This window comes from Parus major, chromosome 3 (genome assembly GCF_001522545.3).
Source record: "Parus major isolate Abel chromosome 3, Parus_major1.1, whole genome shotgun sequence".
NCBI lineage: Eukaryota > Metazoa > Chordata > Aves > Passeriformes > Paridae > Parus > Parus major.
The window spans coordinates 100,644,748-100,667,084 of record NC_031770.1 but is presented as its reverse complement, the minus strand read 5'-3'; the positions used below and the strand labels follow the sequence as shown (position 1 = coordinate 100,667,084).

Genomic DNA, 22,337 nt, shown 5'->3' with positions numbered 1-22,337 from the left:
TTTCCCAGCGAGTGACTAACTATGACTTCTAGCCTCTGATTCCTAAAAAGATAAATATCTTCAGATATTAAAGTCAACAGACTTCTGATCTAGGCTCTGGAAAAAATAACTACTTTTCCTCTGTTTTCCACTTTTTATACATTTTAAACAAAATCTAGAAACGTGTTGGTAAAACTTTTGGGAAGGTCATAATACAGTAAAAATATATGGCTAAAACTGATATGGTATTGACAACTACATGTTGTTTGGACTAATAAATGATATACTCAGCTTAGTTTACTCATTGCATTTATAGATTGAATAAAGTATGTGATAGATAACTTTCATCTAGCCTTCTATATGAGGAGAATAAAAAACAGTGAGTCTGAGTTTCTGAATCCTTATTTGAGGCCTGTTAGCTGTACAAAATCCTTTAGATTTTCAGACCTTGCATCTCTTCTGAAGGGCTTGTGATTAAGAAATAGCACATTTGGTTGTTAACTGTTATGTGCTTGATATGGAAATTTTTGTGATCTTTGGAATTAAATGATATCCCCTTTTAGAAGCAATTTGCAATATATAACAGCAGTGTAAAAGGAACCAGAACAAAAGTTTATTTGCCCTTGAGTGTAACTTTCTAAGTAAAATATTCAAATAGCTGAATACATTCATTATTCTGTATTCAAGTGCTACCTATTCTTAATAGATGATGTAACCTTTTCAGGTTTTTCTTGATCATCAAGGATTTGAAGAATCATCTAGTCAATTTTGACAACTAAAACATAGAATTCATGTAACACACCTGACACAACTGACACCCTTTCTATCCCATATAAGGAGATAAACATGTCTCTATTTAGCACTGTAGAAGGATAGACAGAAATCAAGCTCATAATTCTAGGAAAGGTATTTAATGTATGTTGGATGAAATGATCCTTGGAAGTCCCTGCCTATCCTAGGTGATGATTTGAAAGAGAAGTGATAACTCCAAGTTTAGATAAACCTGCCTTTTGCTGTTAAATATTTTTCTTGTGTTCTTGAGAAGACTTTTTTCTCCTTCACATATTCCTTAAATAGCTTTTCTATCTAAACTCTTGGCAAAGCATTGACTCTTTTACATTTCAAGTCGATTACTCTCAATCTTAAAAGTTCATTTGCTTTCTCATTTTGTCCCTGCCCTGGATTTAGAAAGGTTTATAAAGACCTTGCATAAGCAAACAGCTTCCACTGCCTTTTTTTAGAATGAAAGTAATCTATTAGACAGAGAAAGACACAGCTATTAACCTGTCTTTCCTCTTTCCTCCAAACTCTCAGACAACTGGGAGTCAAATGTTCTTCAGCAAATAATTTGGAACTATATTATGCCGTCTCACGAAAGTCAGGCAGGGATAAGTAAAATGACATTCCAAATAAATTGAAAATGCCTTCATGTATAATCAAAAGAAAAGCTTTTAAGTGGTAAGATAAAGAAAGTGGATGGTTGGTATGCAATTGAGGGAATTCTTGGAGATTAGATCTACTGCACATCAAATCTTTAATATTCTAGTACCAGCCTTTCTAGGCCTGTGCTGAATATGACACCTCCATGGATTCCTATTATTATTCCTAATCCCAGCTGATTTCATGTACCAATTGCATTTCAGCACAATATGATCTGATTGTATCTCACAGTTATATTGGTCTCGTTTTGCCAATATGTCTGTAAATGCATAAGTGCAAAGCAAATTAGATGCTTAGGATAGAATGTTTCATTTTACTTGGTCCAAATTTAATCCATTTAAAATACTTTATATTACATCTAGCAGGAGAGAACTCCCTACCATGTTCTACTCCTACTACTTGAATTTGGGTAATATTAATTGCATATTATGCAAAAGGAAATTATCTAAACTTGTCACCTCAGCAAAGATGTCTTCAAAAGGACTATCATAAGCTCTTGTAACAGGAAATTCTACGCCAAGATTTACATTTACTTCATAGATTTTGCTGCTTCCTTCAGGAATGTTCATCATTTCTTTTCAGCTCTATTTTTGCCAGATAAGGGAATTTCAGCCTTCAAGCTTATCAATAGACTGTTCAGTCACTGGATGAAACACTGTGCATATCAGAAATTGTCCTAGAAAGCATTCCAAGAGGAAAAAAAGTAGATTGCATGGGTTGTACAGAATCGTAGAATAATACAATCATTAAGGTTGGAAAAGACCCCTAAGATCATCAAGTCCAGCCACTAGCCCAGAACTACCATCATGTTCACTGCTAAACCCCATCCTCAAAGACCTGCACATTTTTTGAACATTTTCAAGGTTGGTGACTCTACCACTTCCCTGGGCAGTCTGTTCCAATACTTTACAATCCTTTCCATGAAGAAACTTTTCATAATATCCTAACTAAACCTTCCCAGATTCAGCTTGAGAACATTTCATCTTGTCCTGTTGCCTGGGAGAAGAAAGTAAGCCCCACTTGGTAACACCCTTCTTTCAAGTACCTGTAGAGTAGTTGAGGGCTTCCTCTGAGCTTCCTTTTCTCCAGGCCTCACCCTCAGCTCCCCCAGCTGCTCCTAATCAGAGCTGAGCTCCAGACCATTGCCCAGCTCTGCTGCCTTTCCCTGGACATTCTTTAGTACCTTAATCTCTTTCTTTCAGTGAGAAGCCCAAAACTGGACCCAGGATTTGAGGTGCAGCCTCACCAGTGCTGAGTGCAGGGCACGGTCACTGGCTCTGCTGCCGCACTGCTGCTGATACAGGCCAGGATGCCACTGGCCTTCAGGGCCACCTGGCACACTCTGGCTCATGTTCAGCTGCTGTTGAACAGCACCCCCAGGTTCTTTTGTGACAAGCAGCTTTCCAGCCACTCTTCCCCGGCTTGTAGAAGTGCAGGAGGTTGTTATGACCCAAATGCAGGATTAGGCATTTTACCTTGTTGAACCTCAAACTATTGGCCTCAGCCCACTCATCCAGCCTGTCCAGAGCCTCTTCAGAGCCTCTTGACTGTTGATTGCTGTTTCTATATTTATTTATGGCATCCAGTTACAAAAGACAGTTGCTATTTCAGTCTTGGGGTTCTGAATATTTTATTTTACTTTCATTTCTGACAAGTGAAGTGGAATCCCAAAGAATGAATGTTCTGTGATCAAGAAAAATTCTCTTTTTTTCTTAGGTGTTGTTAAAAGCATAAAGTTTTTGTACCATCCAGAGAGTAATAAAATTCGTATGCCCCGGATTTGGTTTCTAACTTTAATTTGGTACACCTTTGGAAACATGTATTCTGACCTGAATACCACGGGTCACAGAATTTAACAAGTGAGTGAGGTTATTAAATCCATTGCTACTTCTCCTTGGCTTGCTACTTTTATGATTCTTTACTTTTATCAGTACAGAATACCCAGCTTCAACATTATGATTGTGCAGATCTTTTAAAGATACATTTATTCTTTCCTGAAGTATCTCAAAGCTATATTTTCAGGATGACACACACTGGATTTTTATAACATTTTCAGTAATAACCCTAAGCCTTATTGAACAAAACCAAACAGTGAAACAAAGGAGTCCCTTTAAGTTTCTTTTCATTGTTGATAACAATAAAAAACAGATTAAAAAAAAATCGTCATCTGAGCAGAATATAATTTTCCATTGCCTTCATTTATATCTCCTTGGCCTTTCAACCTAAATTTAGCTTGTTTATTCTCAGGATAAATTACACGCACATTTTTTTAAATGAAAACATTTAGAACATTCAGATGAATATTAAATTTTAATATCACAATAGATTAAAAAAATAAATGCTTGTGAAAGGAAAGCATTCATCCTGACAGTGCTACTCTCTGTAGTATAGCTCTTCTCATCAATCATTAGCAAACAAATGCTTATATGCTTTGTTAAGATTCTATCATGTCTGTGTTCCTAATTATTTATAAGACTTAGATCTGTCTCTCCTTCAGATAGCTGAGATGTGGAAAGCCTAACTCTTAGCTGATATTTACACATTGGTACCTCCTCTGACAGTCAGTAGGGATTCTTAAATATGATAAATTTTAAAACAGCTATTTTACTCTTGGTAAAAGAAGAAAAGGCAGAAGCTATGAGATTTGAATCTGAACTTTGATTATACTCAGCTAATTAAATGTGGGGTTGAGTTTTCAAAATCACACAGAGCTTATGCTTTTACAGATATCTTAGCTATTTAGTTTGGCACTGTATTATCCTTTTGGTGGGGAGGACTACCTGTTTTAACATACATTTTATTTTGCAAAGATAATGAGCCCAGTTTCCTGTGATTCCAGGATCTGTGAAAACTATTTACCACTGGATGATACCATGATACCATCCACGTATATCATTAAGGACTTTTAAAAGATGTGTGACTACAAGAGCCACACTTACCTGTGGCTGGCCCTGTTTGAAGCACAGTATTTTGATGGATATATTCTGTTGGCCTGTGGTAGAGAATTGTTACTCACATATACTAAGTTTCTAAACATCCCAGCAAAGTAAAACTCAAATTATTGTCTTTGTTCCTCTAAGTGGATTTCTGCTTATGGCCTATTACAAGTGGATATTAGCCCATTCATATAGTGCATATCTATAAGAAAACTGCCAGTAAAATATATATTTAAATATAATAAAGACTGTTTGAAAGGTTGCAAATATTTCTGCCTCTCTCTTACATATGTAGATGCATTAATGGGGACACTTTCTCTGTCCAATAAACACATTAAATTATGACAGACTAGATAATGCTCTTGTGCTTGGACACTCTCTTGACTTTTTTGGGGCTGTTTTGCAGTACCTCTTTAATTGCTATAAGATTTGTTTGCAAGACTAGTTTTCCTGTGATATATTTTGATTTTAGGATCAACAAGTTCAGAGAGGAGATGTGAACCATATTCAAAATGGTGTTTGGAGCCTCATTTATTTTTGTCTCACTAAAATTCAAAACAGAGCCGTGTTCCATTGTACCATACCATCACTTATAGAATTATTAAAGTCAGTGTGAAAACTAACTTTTCATATAGTAGCCATTGCTGATGCTTTATTTCTGTAACATATCAAAAGATCTTCTTTAGCAAGCTCATTATCCTCAGGATTTTTGAATGTGCATGCAGTCTGCATCTTCCATTACAAAGGCATTCAAGCCTGAAAAACAATTCCAGACTCTCTGATTTATAGCAAAAAACCCCAACACTTCTTTGATTGTCTATATTTAAAGCTTTGGACAATGTTATTATGCAGCATACTTTTGTCTCTCGCCTAATACATGAATTAGTGCCACATTAATAAATCATTCTTACTTATCACATTTATCTGTAATGTCACACTTGCTCTCTGAAACTATGAAAATTAGTGTATATGGCATGTAAAAGCAACAAACAATGGTACTTTTATATTATCATCAAACCATGCTTAATCATAGCTCATAATGCATAGAGCTTTAGAGTTCTATCACTGAACCATGAGCTGTTCCTTTTCTGAGTGGTGAAAAATGTCAGCTTTTCAAAAATTACTTTTTAAGCCTACCTATATTATTTCTGTGACTTCACATTTAAAAATAATTCTGTTGTCTCCATTGCTCATGACTATAAGGTATTATTAACAGCCTGTTTTGATGATGATCCCTGAGAAATAAATTGGGTTTTGGCCATGTCATAAGTGCAGGTATTCACAGCATCACACTGCCATTACAATTAACAACCCTCCTGGCATTATGTTAAAGAAGGGTTCTTAAGCAGTTCAAAATGAGTAATGAATAATCTAAGCCAGAGCTGCATGGGCATACAGAACAAACTACATTTTAGACCCTAAAATAAATTTCCCCATTATTAGAATGAGCCACCTTGGTGAATCAAAGTGGAGAAATATATTGTTACAACTCTAGTGTTTTATTTTGTCTTGTAATAATTGAAAAGTTCTTTCTCCATTCTTGCTCATTTCTAGCACTTTACATAAATTTGAAGCTCATTTACAAAGACTAAAACCTCAGTGACTTTTGATAACAGCCACTTTATTCTATAGTTAATAGAAGACAGGCTTCTCCTCTGACTCTACTCAGAAATGGCCTGAAGTACTGCCATAATACTACACATTTTTCTCCTCAGATGGCACATATAATATAAAACATCTGTGAAAAGCTCTTTTCTGGATAGAAAGGTTCTGGTTTTAGTTTTATCCTGGAGGCTATTTGTATTATTTCAGCTTTACAAATATCTGCAGCCCTTTCTGAGGCAAACTTTTCTCAGTAATGCAAAGTGAGGAACCAGAAGCAATAGGAGCAACCTGAAATATGGGAGGTTTCCTGATCATCAGGAAACATTTTTTCACTGTGAAGGTGGTGGAAAACTGGCACAGGTGCCCTGGTAGGTTGTGTAGTCTGTTCTTGGATGTATTCAAAAACCATCTGGACAAAGTCCTGAGTAACAGACTAACTGGCATACAATGAATCATGTTGTCCCTCTGAGATTTCAGGGCATGAAGATGAACACTAAATGAACGAACTAACTAGTCACAAATATATATTTATTTAAAATAAATAAATAATAACATACCTCTCCAAAACTGTTTATAATCTAAGATATCTGAAATTACTGAGATTATGCTAGTGATTAATTAAAAAAATAAATTACTGCTACCATTCTTATTTAGATTTTCTCTCATTTTCATTCCTGACCTTGTTTTGAGACTGCAAACAGCAGTGAGTGCTCTGTGCTCTCTCAAATGCTACTGCTGTAAGTGTGTTTATCCATAATGCTCCAGATGCTCAGGTGTGTCACACTAGTAGATGCTGGGGAAGATATTTAAATAGTTTTCTGCTACCTTTCTAGCATGTGACCCGACTGCTGCATCAAATTCCAAGCTGTTTAGATTCCTAGCTACAAAACTATCAGAATCTCTGCCCAGTTTCCCACTGTATGCACTGATTCTCCATCATGCCTGGGCATTGCACCAGAGCCAGAAATGTGTATGAATGTTGGTACAAATGCCCAGGGATGTTTAGACCAACAATCTAATCTATTCTATTGCCCAATATTTAATCTATTGCCCAAAGACTGGTAAAGACCGAGGGTCTGGCCTATGGCTTAGAAAGTCACATTATTTGAACAACTGATTGGGATGGTCCCCTCTTCATGGATGCCTTAAACTTTAAAAACTCATACTGCAAAGCTGGCTTGCATGACCTCAGGCAGAAATGAACCCACATTCTTTATGAAGTAGTTTTAGACTGTTAGCATACTCTGGTATTACTAGGTAATCACTGTGAGGTAATGAAAAAGTTTTGTCCTAGGGGAACTTAAAAAAATCTCATTCCAATAAAACACAGCAGTAGTGTGGATCAATCTATTTAGTTAAACTGTAAGTAGCCTGAGAGCTACTCAATGTTTTTAAACACTGAGGGAAAATACTGAGAAGCTGTTTAGAATGTGACTTCTGTGGGTAAGAAACTGAATCTTTATTCTATGGAGGTGGTAAAATTAGATCCAAATAAACAGTTCATTAGGTCCTATATGGAGATTATTACCAGGGGATAATTTTGCAGTCATATTCCATGTATGGTTTGTTATGTCTGGGGTCTTTTTGGAGTGGTTATGTAGCTGGGGTTTTTTGTTTTGTTTGTCTGCTTTTTTTTCTGTATTTTTTAAAAGAATGTGGCTTAGCATATAATTTACTGATTGTGAATGTCTGATCCATGGAATAAAAACTGAGGATAGCTCAGACCTTAAATTGTCAGGTAGCTTAGATCTGAAAGATTAAGAGAGTGACAGCATAGCTGGAAAATTAATTTTTATTTCATTAAGTGAATGCATTGCACTGTACATTGGAGTTTACATCCCTCCAGAGGAGTAAAGGATTCACTATGTGAGAATAATTTTCAGCAAGATCCTACTTGATGGTATTAAAAATGTTTTACTGCTGGACGGTTGTGGATTTAATGGGCCTGTTCATATGTTAGCAGGAGACATTAATACTCTAATAATAATGGGATCTACTAACCTATATTTTTTTTTGGAGGGATTAAACATAATTTTTTGGTGGTGGCTTTTTTTCAATCTGAGTTATAAGACATGTAAATACCTGAGACTGAGAAGTTCAACCCTACCCTATAGTACTTCTAGACTATTTCCTTTGACAAAACTGAGGTTTCCTAGAAATTTTAAGTCTTGAATAGCTTAAAGATTAGATTTTCATAAATATTTATTAATTCTACCCAGAGATAGGTTAGGTGGAAAATATGTTCCACTTAGAGTTAATCACAATTGCTTGCTTTACCTACTTGGACCATTTGAGAGACTTGCAGATATAGGACAAGAGTTCTTTTCTGGTTTATTGACTACTTAGACACCTTTTACAGCCATTTCTGAATGAGTTCTTCAAATATAGTGCTTAAAGGACATAGCAGATGGATTAACTAAGGAATCTTTAATTATAATTGAAATTAAACTAATAATATCATGTCATTTAGATTAGATTTAATCTGTAAGAATTCCTTATGAGAACTTCCAACTTCAGAATATTGCATATTCAGTGTAAATTAAAAAATTGGCAGTAAAGTTTTATTGAAAAATAAATTTCAATTAACAAGTACTAAATATCTGCCCCTAATTGGAAAAGGTTATGGTTATTAGAGATAAATTCTGAAAAAGTTTATATGAAGCTCTTATGTTTATTGTCCATTATTTATTTTGTTTACAAGGCAGTTCATACAAAAGTAGCTAACAAAAAAAGCTAGGTCACACAACAGTCTATCTGAAATGAACAAATCCAGTTATTATAAATGACTCAGCTTCAATGTTTTTCTGTTTTCTTTCCTTTCTAATGTTTCTTATTAGGGCTAATTTTCTCCTAGTGGATTTCCCTTGTGCTAAAGAACAGTCAATACCTCATGGAAAGAATATCTGATTATTAGTTTTCTAACCCTTGTACAAAGCTTACAAAGTTGAGATGTGAAAGTGCAGTTTAGATGAGGCATGTTTTTACCTTTCCCATCACACTAATTCTTCATACATATATTTTTTGTCTAAGTGATTTTCCAGAGAAAGAGTCTTTTCTGCTGAATAGGCTGAAAAATATTGGAGGGACAAGAACAGAACCCTAAAATTTAGGGGCAGCTATCATGTTTGCTCTCATTAAAACAAACCCTTCCTTTCTGATAAGGGAGCAGAGGAAAGTCCCAGAGGGCCTTCAGAATGAATGGAAATAGGAAAACAAGTGACAAGACAGATTTTTATTTTTTTTTAAATCCCACTAACAAGATGAGCAGAAAAAAACTAGGACTAAATACAGAGCATTGAGTTTAAGAGAATTAAACAAGTATTGTCATGAAAAACCAAGGCTTCACCTCAGTTCTCAGTTCATCTCTGGCAGGCTTTACAGGTATGGGTGTAGATACTTTGGAGGATGCCAGGAAAATGGTCGGTTACTGATCAGATGCCAGGATGAAGAGACTTCTTTTCCAGTTCCTCAGAAATGTAGGCAGAACTCCCTGTTCCAGGCTACAACCTTGTAAAAGCTCAGTACTTTCCTGCTAAAGTTTGTTGTAGGGCTCTACGAACATTAAGGCACTAAAGGCTCATTCTTCACAGATGTAAATTTGGTAAACAACTTCCATATTTTACCTCTATGGGCAAAAAATCTAAGGAACTTTCTGAAAAAAAATTAAGATTGATTTATAAGTCACTACCATTCTCCTTCTTGTTGCTACCATTCTCATTCTTGTCTACATAAGACTGTAGTTTTGGAAATTTTAGTCTCAGTTTCTGTTTTTGTGCAATTCCATATAAGAATTATGCAGTTCAAGCCTATTAGTGCTTAAGAGATGTTTGGACAATGCCTTTAACAACAAGCTTCAACTTCTGGTCTAAATTAGGATTTGAACTTATGAAATGGTTCAGGATGAACTCTCCAGATGCTTGTCTTCTCCAGCTACAAAAATTGAGAGAAAGCCAAAAACTCTATCTTAGACTAATAAACTAATTAATTAACAGATAGACAAGATAGAGCCCTTCTCTAGTGACCTAGCCTTAAATTAATACATAATATGTCTGTACCATCAATGAAAAGAAATAAGGCTCTGCCTCCAAAGAAAAATTCTTTCTCTCTCTTCAACTACTGAACATAATAAAGTGATGGTGTGCTTATTTTATTGCATGCCTAAAATGCAGCCTTAAGTCATATATTTCTATGGGTAGACTAGATCCTTTCTTGGGAATCTCTTTTTAAGTGTTGGCCTAATTGTGTTTTAGATAGTATGAAGGGATAAAATCAGCATATTTCTTCAAATCTGCAAAATTTATCAGAGCCAGGAAGGAAGGAACACTTCATGGAGTGCTATAAGTGAAACAGCTTTCCTGATACAGAGTGATTAGGGGGGATTCCATCTCACCTAAACTCACATTATCTTCTGTAAAAATATCTCAAACAAAGACAGCCTAGATATCTTTTGAGTCAATACAGAAAAATAAACCTTAGAATGTTAACTTTTACATAGTAAAGATAAAAAAAGGTGAATTTCATCCCTACTCTTCAGTTTTATTGTCAGTGGACAAAGCGGGACATACCCTATTTTGAAATATTTGTCTAAAATTATCTTTGTGATTATCTTCTGTAGGTGTTCTGCTCTCTCTCCCCATTGATTATGTGTGTAATCCAGAGATTGTTTTTCAAGTAAGCTTTCAGATTCCCAGAGCTAAGAGTGATCTCCTGCTGGCTAAACAGGTCAACTTTTATTGCACTGCACTGATAGTAATATCTACAGAGCACAGAACTCACTTGTTCATGAAGTGAATTCCCTGATTGCCACCAAGACCACTGTTTCTGCAATGATGGCTTTCATACTTCCTTTAATCAGTTACATATCAGTGTTTATCAGACTGGTGGCATCTCAGTAGATCCAGGGTTTGGACTTTTCTTTAAAAATTAAACAAAAATCAACGGAACTGTTTTGAATATCTGGCTAATTTACACTTTAAAAGGATATGATATTCAAGACAATACATTGATAATAAAAGGGAAACTAACTCCTTTAGTTCTGTTCAGCTCGGCCTCCATGGCAGTAGTCTGTCTATGGGTAAAAGAATAATTCATGATAGATCCTATTCAGACATTGTTGTTTTATTGATTTCACCATCTGTGTTCGCAAACATCAAAAATCTCTGTAAAGTGAAAATATAAAACATTCATTAGATATTACTTTTCTAGGAATATTCCATGTTAAAATGCACTTTTATAATGATCTATATGTGGAAATGCCATACCACATTATAATACAATATGTATTATCCATTTACCTGACCCAAAAATGATGTGTGTGAGAGGATTTAATATTATACAAGTTGTAAATATGACAAAGCAGTGAACTTTCTAAGGCCAGTAAATGTTAGAAACAGTATTTTAAAGAACTCTGCCCAGGAGAGGTATCATTTTTTACTTCCTGCAGTTAATGATCTCATGTCACAGATAAACTAGGTTATAATCTGTTCTTATGACTCAAGAGAAACATTTAAGAAAATACAAATAAATCATGACTGCTGTCAGGTCATTTGCCAGAGCATTCCTTGAAAACTTTGTTTAAAACAACCTTGAGGCATTTTGTGGTACAGTGTAAAGGGCTATCCGTTTTTGAGCACAAAATTCTATTTCTTGTCTTTATGGCACTGTTTTGATCCCTAATTGTAGCTGGGTGAAAATAATGTCCTGACTCCTCCTACAAGGAATTGCTTACTCTATTACAAGAATGCTTAAAGTAACTGGCAGATTTCAACCATCTAAGTAACTTCATTTAACTACTTAATTGTGCATGAAAATAAAAACTTCCCATGTACATATTTTGTGCCTAATCTGCATCCATGAGTTTTTTAATATGCTTAGATGTGTATGACAGAGAAATAATAGTTACTTTGAACAGCTTTGGGGACATAGGCCTCAGTCTGGGCTCCTTTTGCAGCCATAAGAAGTCCATCACAAAAAGGAGAAAAACCAGACCACACTGAGTTAATAGGATAAATGTATAGATTATTAACTAAATATAAAGCATAGGTGATTACAGGTTTGGTGCTAATATGTCAAAAATGTTTTGAAAGCCAAGACACTAGATTGTTTAATTACTGACTTGTATGGGAGTAGGAAAGCACCAGACAATAATTCCTTACACAGAGTCACCTCAATTTCTTTGGAAAAGACCAAACTGAAGGTAATCAGGACTTTTTTCGCAGGAGTTTGTGTTAATAATATTGCTGAGAGCAGCATCTTCATTCAAGGTCACACTTAAACACCTGTATCAACTCAGCCACTGGTGTTAAGGGGATTAAGCTTCTTCTTAATACTTTGTTAAATACATATGTCTAAGTATAAATGGTTGAAGGCAAGTTCCATGGGAGATAGTGGTTGGTTGAAGAGCTCAGATGCTAAGCTGATTTCCAAACACCTTACTGGATTGTGGAAGTCAGGAGTAAAACTCTTTCTTTTCATAAATAAATCAACTTCAATTTTATTTTTGTTTGTTTGGTTTTATTTGGTGGAAGTATCATCAGAACAACAACTTAGAAAAAGCAGTTTTATTTAAAATACAGTTGCTGTTGGTGTTGCTGGCCAGAAAGAGAGGACAGGAGGGAAGGTGTCATGGTTTTGGAATGGTATTCTCCAGTTAAATGTTCCAACTTAAACCATGTGCCACTCCCTCAGCCCACCTAGCCCTCCCACTCGGCTGGAGAGAAGTGGAGTCATAAAAGGTAAAGGTTACAGGTTGAGATCAGAACAATTTACTGGGAACAGCAATGAGATAAGAAAATAATCAGCAACAGCAACAAAAGCGCACAAGACAGGAAAGAGAGTCACCACAATACTATGTGGAGCCCAAAAATACCCTACCACTCCTGGCCATGCTACCCCAACCTGGAAAAACCATTTCCCTCCTTCCTGGAAAATCATGTGATGTGCTAGAAAACAGCCTCCATGTCCCAGCCATACTCCTGGGCAGTCTGGAACCAGGACAGAAAGATTTAGAGGAGGCAGAATGAAGGAAAAAAGAAGAGGAGCTGAAACACAGGAATGGGTATTTAGTCAGGGCACATAACCAAAATCTGGGTACCAGATTTTGTGTGGCTACAGTTGTGACTGTCACTTACAGGTATGTCCCTATACTATTGTTTGTCCTGCTTGTAGTCTGGAGGATATAAATATTCATAATTTGAGATAAAGTTTATTCTCTATACTAACATTATAAAAAAATTTAGACTTACTAAAATAAGTAATTATTTTTATCAACCAAAATAACTTTTATCCAGACAAATATTGATTAATCCAGACTGTTTTTAACCCAAAATTTCCTTCATGAGCAGCAGTTTTCAATTCTTTCATTTTTGCTTTCATTTCTGTATCTTTTTCTAAGAAGCAGAAAAATGTGCACATATAGCTTCAGTCATGATTGCCCTTCTACAATTTTTTTATTATTCTTTCATTATGAAATTTCATATTCCCTTAGTTTAGGTTACTATTTTTCACTGTAGCTGCACTATCTTTTTCTCCATCACCAGTATTATCAGCCAAATTGAAAATGGATATGCATCAGTCACCTGTTTCATCAGTCATACTTACACTGTTTTAAATAATGACTCCATTCTTGCTTCTTAATATGTGCTTCTGCTCATTCTCTTTTGCACTTTTTAGTGAATAATCTCTTTCTGGGTTTTTTTTAATTTTTTTTTTTTATAAGAACTGAATTAAGTTGAATTTTGACACCGCTTTCATTTTATTCTATTTTTTTTCTTTTTCATTCATTCCATGTATTACTTTTAGAATAGTTCACAGACAGTTTGAGGTCCTTTTATGCAATGTTTTCACTTGCAATTTAAGATGTTCCACAGCACCTTAAAGGAAATTTCAAACTTTCACCACATTCTTGTCCTTTATTTTTCATTTACACGATTTTTGTAAGTAGCTCAAAGTCATCCATCTTGAAATGGGTGTCTTAATTACAGACTATTTAATTTAAATTTGTGATAACTGCTTCCAAGGTTATTTTTCCAAGTAGCTCTTCTGAAGTTTCTTCCTTCAAAACTTCCCTTCCTAAACAAAGCCAAGTCTAAGATTGCATTAGCTTATTTGAATGTTAGGATGTAATTTATCTTAATTGTAGCAGACATCCAAAATATCTACTTTAGAGTGCAATGGATTATGTTCTAGAAATGACAGTTACTCAACACTGTCTGTCCAGGAAGTGTAGAATAACTTGCCTAGGTTTGGCAATTAATGGTGTCAGCTAGCCAAAAAAGCCTTTTTTTGTTTGTTTGTTTGTTTATCCCAGAATCCAGTGAACATCACTAACGTCAGAAAGAATTCACAGATGACTCACAAACGATTTTGTTCAAAGCCCTGCAGGCCTTTCTGCCTACAGAGGGTACTTCAGCAGTCATTTTCTGTCCAAAGACACCCCTGTCTCCCTGTTCCCCTGAGAACTGTTTCAAGTCCCACTATATCTGCTTCCTTAGGATTTGCAAAGACAAGATGGAAGATATGAGATGCTGATACAGAAAAATAGCAAATAGTTTATACTTTGGGTTGTGTAAGGCTAAATAAGATTTGGATTCACTTCCCACTTTTCAGACTCTATGAAAGACAGTGACTCTGGATCAGAAAGGTTGAGCATTGTGGAAAAAACATGTCTGTTTTCTACATACAACAGAAATTCTAGAGTAAGTACATGATGGCAGATAGTGCCCAGTGTCTGCATTTGTAACTGTAAAAGCTGTGGAGGAAATAATCTGCATAGCTCTGCTGAGATAAGAGATGTTTTGAGGGGAAAAATACATAGAGATTCCAAAATATTTTTGTTATTTTGTGAGAGAAAGTTCTGCCTATGCTATCTTTTTATGTTTCACTTGTAGGCATTTATGGGGGACTGCACAACAGAAGAGAGTTTCCAGGTTGCTGCTAAATGAGCTTGAAATAGGAAGTCATTACCTTGGGTACAGAAATATTATTTTTAATCCAGGCTTTTTTTGAGACCCAAGCCACTGTCAGGGCTCATCACCCTGTCTTACACAGATCTTCTCTCATGCTCCCCTGCACAGCTACACACGTTGTATGGATCTCACCCATACAATCTACAGAAAGACTGGAATCCAAGATATGTCAGAGTACCTATGACTAAATGACTTTCTTTTTTTAGTTCCTCTTAGTTCCTTGGTATCTGAATTCTATCCAATGATAAATTCAAAGGAAGAGGTAGGAGGAATTGGAAAAGGAGGACTGGGAGGAAATACTTCTTACGGAAACTCAGGGATAGAAATAGGTGATCTTAGTGCGGACATGTGAGCACTCAGCAGATGCAAAGTTGAGATGAGGACTTTATACAGTAAGTAGGTTAGGAAGGATGAGAATGACTAAGAAGGGCTGGGATGGAGAGGGTGAAAAGGCAAAAGAAGAGAAGCCATCCAGATTTCTGCAGAAACATCTTACTGAAACTTTCCAGCCCTATTCCATTCCAAATGTACTCATCCAGTCAAGTGTCTTGTGCCTCATCCCTTGTCCTTATGCACTTAATGTCACTGAATATTAAATAAATAAAGCCCTTCTCAAAAGCCCTTTCAGTCACCTACACATGTCCCCCACACCCTGGGCAGCCCAATTCCCCTTTTTATCTCTGTGCCATTGACCTTCCTGTCTTTTCAGTCCCTTGACCCTAGATCTCCAGAGCAAAAATTCACCTGCTTTTCTAAGAAATGACTAAGTTAGGCATAATGGCAAGACAGGTGTGAAGTTTTTGCTGTCTGAGTCACATCTAAAATATTCTGCAAATAAATAAGATCTCATCTCCCAAACAGCTCAATCCTCCTCTGCTTTTTTTTTTCCCAGATCAAAAGATTGAGATGAAAATATATATATATATATATAAAATTCTCTACTTATAGCAACTGTAGACCTCAAGAAGTTTAAAAAAATGTTACTTTTAACATCAAGGAAGTAACTAGAAGAATTCTTTAATCTGTTTTTAAATTAGAGATTTATATTTTTTCCCTGGTTTTCTTAGCTCCATTACAATGGATGAAGACTTTTTCCAAGATAAATGTTTCTAAGATAATTCTTAGAAAAATCAATTTAAGTTACAATTCAAAGTAGGTTTTAAATAAAGTTTTAAAATACATATTAAAACCATGTGGTTTTACATGAAGGCAAAGTCAATCAAAATATACAGAAATTTGAATTTTAGATTTTCACAACCTTGAATCTGAGAGCAAAAATTGAAAGACTTCTTCCTACACAGTGCAGCATATTCTATATCAAAAATTATGAAAGAAAGCAACCACCTGAGTCTAATTATAGATCATTTCAGTTTCTCATATTAATTTTTCATTCATGTTGACTATACAGTTCTGCAGGGTTGATAACTGATCAGATATGGAGGTGAAAACAATGCATATATTATACTGACATAAAATGGACAAGTAATTTTTGGAAAAAAGTGTGATATATAATCTACAGTGAAACATTTAGATTCAAATTAATTTCCAGCTTGTATTTCAGGAAGCCTTTCTGAAGTACTTATTTTTCAAGGTATTAGAAACATAGAATATATTTTTTTATTATTTACAATCCTCATGCATATTTATTTTTAAAATTAGTTAATATACAAAATGAAAAGGAAAGTTTACCTACAACTTAAAATTAATTTTTCATTACACAAGCATTATGTTAATTTTGCACATGCCTTATCAATTAGTCTGTAAGCAGGGAACCTAACTGCTCAGCATGTGGGGCAGTGAAGCATGCTGTTCACATATTAAGCATTACAGATTCTCAGGGTACTCTCTTATTTTGCTTTGATTTTGTTAGATATATATGTAAAATTTGTATGTTTTTGGATTTTTTTCTGGTGTAAAAGCGGTTTAAGTTTCTGCTGTCCCCCTTCTGCCCCTCCTTGTCTAGTTTCTCAGTGACTCCATGTATCACCACATGACTTCTTCCAGTATAGCTGGCCCTGGAGTCATGGGTTAATCAGTTCAGAGAAAGACTATGACTTCCTAAAGGTTGATTCAGCAGGGAAACCCACAGAGACTCCTCGTGGCAGAATTGAGAGGTGGCATGGCATGGAAAGCTACTCACAGTGGCTGTACCATTAGAGAAATGTCTGCACATGAGACATGCCCACCCATGAATCAGGGTTTAGGCCTTCTGAGCACTCGTGTAAAATCTACCCAAATATCCTGCCTGGTGCTTCACCAGGCCACAGGCTGAACCTCATCTCTGAGCAGCCCCACAAGCCTGGCTGCCATGGAGGTCTCAAATAGTATGAGATACATGAGTGGGCACAGAACCTGAGACCTACTGTGAAAACATAAAACTTTTAGGATTAGAATTCAGTTTAAGGTTACGGACCTGGCAGCTGTCTACTCACTTTTAGCCAACAGAGGGCTTCTCAACACAGCTAGCAGAGCTGTGTGCCAATCTAGTCCACCCTCAGGTAGGCTCCTACAGCTGACTTCAGTCACCTAAACACAGGTATCTATTGGATACAGGTGTCTGAGGGTGTCTCCTGCCTGGAGTCAGCTGAATCACTCTGTGCATGAATTGGATTTCTCTAAGTGCCCTAGAGTTTATATTCCTGTTACCCACGTAAATATATTCATGAAGACACCCCAGTTCAGAGCTTTTGATCTCAGCTCACCGTAGTCATAGCTAAGTGGGATGAAATCTGCTCCTGAACTGTACATAACACAGCGATTTATGGAGTGAAGAAAATCTCAAACTCTACCTCCCCTGTTAGGCTGAGAGAACTGTTAATGAGTCTGTAGCAGAGGCAGATGACAGCAGAAGCCTGGATTAAAAACAGTGGTTAGTTTCAGAGTGCTGCTTTTAATCTATATTGTTTCAGTGCTCCTACTCACCAGGGCAGCCAAACTGCTGTGCAAGCACAGCTGGAGAGGTGGTGCATCAAATCAGTGGCGCTGGAATGACAGGGCAGGGAAGTGAAGAGGGTTGGAATTTCTTAAACTTGTTTTGCTGAAGTCAGAATAATTACTCCTTTAGAAAGAGAAGTCTTTGTGTCAAAAAAATTATTTCCACTTGAACAAGCATGTCTAAGGATACTTAAAAAATGAAAACCTGAAAGAAAAAAAAGTAAATACTGGTGAAATGTTAATAGTTTTCATTCAGATTTCACTTGTGCAGAAAAGTTTTTCGTACAATTGCGTGCTGCAGATGTTGTGTTGATATGACAGTTGGTATTCAGGGACCTACACATGCTCAAAGGCTGCTGGTGGTCTCCTGGGGAGGGATGGTATGAAAGGATTGTATTAGATGAGATCACAAATGCTAAGTTAGTTAGTCTGAAGCTGCTTTTGAAATACGGAGTTATGACTTAAATCTTCCTATGCTTCATTCTCACTTCCCTTCTACTTATTCTGGGGCTCATTTGAGCTCACAGTGGATGCTTTGTCATTGGTTTGTTTTCTTTTATTCATTTTAGGTTTAATAAGTGAATTTATATCAGAGCAGGTGCTGAGAGGCACCAGAGGATTTTGAGGAATTACCATGCAGATCACAGAGAGAGTGGATAACCTATCTTTGGCTGGTAGAGGAATGTCAGTTTTACTTACCACACCTACAATACTCCTGCAAGTGACAGGCTGAGACCATGCAGCCAAGGCAAGCAGGAAGGTAGAAATTTTGTGCATAAACTGAAGGTCTCTGATAATTTCAGTCCAATATAATTGCAGGTCACTGCTGATGGGATGGTACTTTTCTGGCTCTTAAATACAGCTGCAATTTTATATTGGTAATACATGGAATGCAACTGAACTGAAACTGAGGAAGGGATTTACCTGGAGAGGTATAATGTATTTTCTTAAATTATGCTATCACATTAAGGAGTTCACTGAACTGACTTGTCACATGGCTATATAAGCATAATGCTGGCACTTGGGCAGTGGTAAGGATACATACTTGGAGACAGAACATTAGACTGGATTGCTGTTTCTGATTCAGAGACACCAAGGTCCCAAGGCGGAAAAATTACTTATGCTGCAAATCCACTCTTCATCTTGGCTTTTCATGTCTGTGGCTTTTTTACCTCTGAGACAGCATTCTGCATCTGCTTGTCTACTTGCTTTACTGACTTCATAACATTTGCTGCCTGCCACAATTTCCTTGTTTGGCCACTCAAAGCTCAAGAACCTATGACCATTTTTTACAAGAAGGTAGCACACCATGAAGATGCTCAGAGGGCTGGAGCACCCCTCCAATGGAGACAGGCTGAGAGAATTGAGACTGTTCATCCTGGAGAACACCTTATAGCACCTTCCAGTACCTAAAGGGGCTACAAGAGAGAAGGACTTTTTACAAGGGGAGAGAGTGACAGGACAAGGTAGAATGGCTTAAAACTGAAAATGGGCAGGTTTAGGTCAGATATTAGGAAGAAATTCTTCACTATGATGGTGGTGGACACTGTCACAAGTTGTCCAAAGAGGTTGTGGATGCCCCAACTCCGGAAATGTTCAAGGCCAGGTTGGATGGAGCTTTGAGCAACCTGGTCAGGTGAGAGCTGTCCCTGACCAAATATTGAAGGAGATCTGTAGCAGAGGATGGAGCTGAGAAAGCCTTTAGTTCAGGGAGGCAGAAGAGGGAATTGTACCCCCCTGGAGCAACTGGTGGGATGGGAAGATAGTAGCTACTCACAGTCTTCCTGTGCTTCACTAAGGCAGATGATGACTACACAAATGTGAATCTCAGTAAATTCTGTTGGTGAAACTGCAACTGATTTCCACTGTAATACACAGAACTTTAGACACAGTTTGTTAGTTACAATTAAACACTTTGCCAAGAGCACGAGTGTATATCTTGATAAAACAGGAGTTAATTCTAATAAGAATTAATGAAAGCAGTAGCTAAATCCATTAAGACTACACCTTAATGTATAACTTTAACCTCAAGGAGAGAAAAAGAAAACAGAATACCCTCACCAAATCTTAGTCAACGTGTTCTGTTGACTTCAGTAAAAACTGTATGGAGTTGAAGCTGGTAAGACAGGCATTGATGAACATTTTCTCAAAATTTATCTTATTATTTTAGCATATGGTTTTAACCCAATATATGATCTGAATGTCTGCATTAAAAATAATTTTCTTTTGTTTTGAAATTGTTGCTCAGGAAAGAGTGAAAAAAACCCCTAATAATAATACTAAGTAATAAGATAAACTAATGCTCTTGTTGCACTATATTAGGAATGGCGAGAAGTACAACACGACACTCTTAGCTGCATTGTCCAAGAGAGCAAAGTTTATTATTCTTAATTTTCTTTTATACACATGTTCTGAATGTGTATAAAATGTGAATGTCTGAGAGGTAAAACTCTCATTTGTCATTAAAGGGTACGTATCACCATCATTGGTTAAGCGGAACACCACCCCTTGACTGTTTCTTGCAAGTAAATCCTAAACAACGCCTGCCAAGATTGTTGTCCTTTACCAAGGACTGTTTGAATTCTTTCTCATGCTTTCTCAGGCCAGAATGAGAAGCCTGTGTGACTTAGTTTCACACAGGCTCTGTTCCCTGCTTGCTTTTTGCATTTAGTATCCACATCCTCTCATCTGATACAAGATATGTAGAAAGAATCCATAGATTTGAGACAATATTAATAGCTTTGAGAGTAAAAACTGCCCTCTGGATAAAATATATAAAAACATGTTTTAGAAAGATAATTTGGGAAGGTCGCTTAAAGATGAATAAATTACATGACTGCTATTCTTTGAAATCCTACACTCACTGCTACAACAAAAAGATTTCTTGTGCCACATTAATCTCTCAACTACAATATTCTTTATTTAAATTATGAACTAATGGCCTGCATAATTTGTTTCATTAAAAAAGTGTGTTTCTATTACAGATTATGACACTGGAGAAGAACAGTTGTTGAAGCTCCAACACTGTGGAATTGGTTTGAAGTCCAGAGTTCTGAAGAATGATGAAGCTGAGGGCAATGCCTTAGGCTTGTGTAACTAATGGTCTTTACTAGAGTGGCCTGACTACTCAGTCAGAAAACCAAGGGGTAGCAAGCCAAAAATTTAAAAACATATTTTAGTCTGTGTCTACTTTATTTATAAAACTGTTTTAAGGAAGAATACATTATAGCCCATGATAGAAACTTAACCAGGAAAAAGATAATTGAACATATTATTTAAGTCCTTGGTATTCAAAATGAACAATCTGGTTTTATTCAAGATCTGTGTGCATTAATTTAGTGGTAAACTCAACACAGTACATGTGTTAAAAGGCTGCTGAATAATACTTGCATGCAGGCTACTGCATGATGTTGCTGTCTTTATCTTATTATGAAGATTAAAAATATTACTTAAAAAAATATTTTTGTTACTCTGAAGGTATACTACCAAAAGAGTTCCAGAACTTAGAATACTCAGAGCAATACATTTCCTAGGTATATAGGTAGCATAGATATAGACATTTTATTCAGCTACAGTCATTTCTGGACTTGGTCTTGGGCTATGCAGACTCTAGTGTCCAAGGTACCCATTCACAGTTCATTTTGCTGACAAACAGCAAGTAAAACCCAGAACAGAGCATTCTCCATAATCTAAGGACCTGACTGCTTGATCTTGTATGGTGGACTGGGAAATCATTGCAGTGCCTTAGTGAGGCACAGTTTCCTATCATGTCCCTGACACCATCTCACCATGGATCTTGGAGTGAGAGATAGGTCATGTAGTGGCCTAAAATGTCAGATGTCATCAGTAAACTGCGAATGGGGAAGCACTGAACCTCCGAAAATGGCCTCTGAGATATCTAGACCACTTAAATCAGGGTGTAACTGTTCCAAAAATAATACAATTGTGTTAAAACTAGTGGCTACTGACTTAATTAAAGCTGATAAAATTAAAACTGTATCACTGGATCCTGGATATATATTTCATTCCTAGGGAAGAAAGCTGCTGGTTTGTCTGACTGGGCTGCTGTGATCAGAGCCAGGGAAATCCATATGAAGGAAGCAGGAAACTGTACCTTCCTAAGTTATTGGACAAGCTAAACTGGGAAATATGGGTGAGATATAGGAGAAGAACAGGAAACAGTGAATCATCACACTGCTAGAAACTGCAGGCACCTTGCTGGGAAAAAGGTGTGACATCCAGAAACAGAGCTACGGAATACTTCAGAGCTGACTGAGATACAGGGAATCTTTAGGAAATGACTGAGACATTATGCAAATGCAGAAAGCCACTAAAGTCTGCTGGACAGGCAGACATGGGGAGGACACCTCCCTTGAAAAGGTGCAGCTGAAAGGAACAAGATCTCTGTTGATCCTTTGTTTAGGATTATCCCACAGCTGTCTCACAGTCCTGCTTTATATACTTAACGTAGGAAGGG

At 36.5% G+C, this 22,337-nt stretch overlaps 1 long non-coding RNA gene across 1 annotated transcript in view; it reads left to right on the top strand.

The window, feature by feature from the left end:
- The window catches only part of LOC107202575, a 63,587-nt gene extending 41,728 nt beyond the window's left edge, over positions 1–21,859 (top strand). The window contains exon 7 of the long non-coding RNA XR_004496525.1: positions 20,845–21,859. This is a non-coding gene — a long non-coding RNA (uncharacterized LOC107202575). The remainder of the gene's footprint in view (positions 1–20,844) is intronic.
- Positions 21,860–22,337: the final 478 nt, after the last annotated feature.